This window comes from Bison bison, unplaced genomic scaffold (genome assembly GCF_000754665.1).
Source record: "Bison bison bison isolate TAMUID 2011002044 unplaced genomic scaffold, Bison_UMD1.0 scf7180017864535, whole genome shotgun sequence".
Lineage (NCBI taxonomy): Eukaryota > Metazoa > Chordata > Mammalia > Artiodactyla > Bovidae > Bison > Bison bison.
The window spans coordinates 5,454,831-5,458,914 of NW_011495084.1; positions in this window are offsets into that span (position 1 = coordinate 5,454,831).

Below are 4,084 nucleotides of genomic sequence, written 5' to 3' on the forward strand. Positions count from 1 at the left end.
AAGAGGAACTCAAAAGCCTCTTGATGAAAGTGAAAGTGGAGAGTGAAAAAGTTGGCTTCAAGCTCAACATTCCGAAAACGAAGATCATGGCATCCGGTCCCATCACTTCATGGGAAATAGATGGGGAAACAGTGGAAACAGTGTCAGAGTTTATTTTTCTGGGCTCCAAAATCACTGCAGATGGTGACTGCAGCCATGAAATTAAAAGACGTTTACTCCTTGGAAGGAAAGTTATGACCAACCTAGATAGCCTATTCAAAAGCTGAGACATTACTTTGCCAACAACGGTTCGTCTAGTCAAGGCTATGGTTTTTCCTGTGGTTATGTATGGATGTGAGAGTTGGACTGTGAAGAAGGCTGAGTGCCGAAGAATTGATGCTTTTGAACTGTGGTGTTGGAGAAGACTCTTGAGAGTCCCTTGGACTGCAAGGAGATCCAACCAGTCCATTCTGAAGGAGATCAGCCCTGGGATTTCTTTGGAAGGAATGATGCTGAAGCTGAAACTCCAGTACTTTGGCCACCTCATGCGAAGAGTTGACTCATTGGAAAAGACTCTGATGCTGGGAGGGATTGGGGGCAGGAGGAGAAGGGGACGACAGAGGATGAGATGGCTAGATGGCATCACTGACTCGATGGACGTGAGTCTGGGTGAACTCCGGGAGTTGGTGATGGACAGGGAGGCCTGGCTGATGCGATTCATGGGGTCGCAAAGAGTCGGACACGACTGATCAACTGATCTGATCTGATCTGATGTCCTAAGTATCCTTCTAAACATTGAGATAAATAAATGAATTTGAAAACTACAAAAAGAACAATGATAAAAATAGAAAAAAAATCTCATATTCTCCTGATGGTATACTGTGGAATATAAACTGTAATTTCAATTTTTCCTATCACCACCCTCTTCACTACTCTATATCCAACTTTGCTCAGGCTAGTGCTAATCTCCTTAAAATATCTATTTATGTTAATTTCTTGATATGCCTCATTCAGTTAGCCCTTTTTCAGTTTCAACACACATGAATGCAGAGAACATAATACAGGCTCAAAATGTATCTTGATTTGACTTTGTTCATTTAATAAACATTTTTGGTGCCATAAATATGACAGCTGATTCTAGAGTAGAAACTGAATCTGAGCACATGTAAAACGAATAGTGACTGAAAAGAAGCAGATGTTATACGTGAATCAATGATCCTTTGTAGAAGTTTGATATATCATATTAATTTCTAATGTGCAAGAAAGACAGAGTTTGAATAGGCATTAAGTGACTATATGGTCCAAGACCCTAAATGGTTAAAATAATGTGTTGTCAGGTTACTGATACAATAGCAGGGAATTGACAGGGGGAAAATATGAAACAGCTAATGATACACTTTAGGAAGTCTTAAATAAGGCTAAACAGTAATTTTTTTTTTAAAAGACTATGTAAAGATTTAGGGAAAGAATCAGGTTTTAATTACAACAAGATGTAGGAATAGAAAGTGCATGTAGAAAAGCATGACCACAGTGAATTAGTGGAAGAAGGTGGAGAACAGCGATATGACTACAAATGATACAGTGTATAGAGTACAAAATACACTTATCTTATCATATCCTATCTTTACAGCAATGCTTTGAAACAGGAACACAAGTAGAGCTTGTGCTGAATTCTTCATAGTTTCAATGGAGTTCCTATTGCTTCAAATTAAAACTCTTTGTAGTTTTGAGAAATTGCCAGTGTGAGATCAATGTTCTTCTAGGATCAAGTGGAAGTTTTATTTCTATGTGTTTTCTAGTTTTTTAAAAATTATTATTGATCCATCAATAAAGAACTATGAAAAGGAATGCTATAATTATTTTCATAAAAGGGATATTCTAAAATCAATGTGGAGAAGAGTGGAGAAAAGACAAATATAGAAAAAGAAAGGACAGAAAGCTGTGGAATTAATCTGGTGAAAGATGTGAAATAAGAAGTGCAGTCTTGTGAAGTAAAAAAGTTCAGTGGAGACAAGGAGAATGGAGAGGATTTCAATCAGTGTTTGGATGCAAGGGATAAAGGAAATATTGACAACTGAAAACTAGATTTCTAGCTTAGACACTGAATATTATATTATGTTCTCTGTAAATATCAGAAAAGGGAGAGATTTTGTGGTAAATGGGAGGCAAATTGATTTGAGAGCATGTTTAGTGAAGTGTTGGTTCTAGGATGTCCAAATTAGAATTTGTGTTACAGAATTAAATAAGTAAATGTAATCTTAGAAAAGAACTATGGAAATATTTTTAAAATTGACACCCATGAGCATCTAGGTGATGAGAAAAGTCATGGAAATGCATGTTTTCACTAAGTAGAGGTGCCAGTGGAAGAGATGGTGAAAACTGGTGAATACCAACAGATAAAAATTGAGCATAGGAAAACTATATTAATGAACCTATTTGTAGGGCAGAAATGGAGCTGCAGACATTGAGAACAGACTTGTGGACATGGGGAGGAGAGGAGAGAGAGGGACAGGTTGAGAGAGCGGCATTGACATGTAACACTACCTCATGTAAATAGAGAGCTAATGGGAAGCTGCTGTTATAGCACAGGGAGCTCAGGTTGATGTTCTGTGATGACCTAGAGGGATGGGATAAGGGGTGTGGGGGGGAGGGTCCAAAAGGAGGGGATATACATGTACTCATAGTTGATTCACACTGTCATAAAGCAGAAATGAACACAACATGGTAAATCAACTATGCTCAAATTAAAAATTGAGCATAAAGAAAAAGATCATGAAAGAGATGGAGAAAGTGTTGATATATACATGGGGGGAAATATGTGAAGGTGTTTTATCACAGATTGCAAGTTAAAAAAATCATAGGAAGAAAAAGAGAAATTGATCAAAACCAAGAGAACCCAAGAAAAATAATAGCTAAAAGTAAATTTTCCTACAAAGTGACCATTCACAACTTTAACCAGACCTGTTTCAATAAAGATGTGAGGATAGACCCCAAGCTGCAAAAGACTGAGGTGTAAATAAAGAAAAGCTTGACTCAAAGCTTTGTGGAAATGAAGGAGACACTTGGTCTGGGTATGAATAAAAGAGACTAACTGTCAAGCCATGAAGAGGAAGTGATAGAATACAGCACAGAGATGGTGAGATTAGCCTTGCTGTTAGAGGAATATTTCCATTTTTTTTTAAACAAGTCTGTTTATTGAAAGAATCTGAAAATAGTAATAAAGCTTTCAACATTTAACAAATTTCAAGATATTAACAATATGAAACATTAAGAATTTACTTCAAAAACCCAAAGTTTCCTAGGTCAAAGATGTTGAGTCAATGTAATTTACTTTCAACACCTCAAAAAAACCAACAGGAAAATAATGTTTTAAATAAGGATAGCCTCATTTTGTGTAAACTAGAACAAATATAGATTTTAAGGTTTGTCATTAATGAAACACGAGGAAAAAATGAGCTTAAATGTTCAGATGGTTTAAAACAAACATTATGAACAACAATTTAAAGGAGCATGATGTAGATCAAGAGAATCTAGTTAACCTCTCATACCTAGTAGGTTTCCATGTGTTTAATCACAGATGGTATGTACAAGTTGTGCCAAAACATGCTGTCTCTAACTGGAAACACCTCAAGTCAACTCCAGACCTCCTCTTCATAAGCCAAATGCTTTCTTCCCAATGACCCCATTAAAATTACAGGTTTTTAAAAGATCTTACTCCAGAAACTCATTGCCATAGAATGTATATTCATTTTATTATCTCCTTTCCCTATGTCATTACTTGGAATATAGGTTTGTCACCTAAATAAATATATTTAATATAACATATTTAATATATTTAAAACACATTGATTATAATACATTTGTTTACTTTCTCTCATATGAAATGTATTTTGTATGTATCCCCTTATTTCTATATTCAGGGGCTTCCCTTGTGGCTCAGATGGTAAAATGTCCGCCTGTAATGCGGGAGACCTGGGTTCAATCCCTGGGTCAGGAAGATCCCCTGGAGAAAGAAATGACAACCCATTCCAGTACTCTTGCCTGGAAAATTCCATGGATGAAGGAGCCTGGTAGGTTACAGTCCATGGGGTTGCAAAGAGTTGGA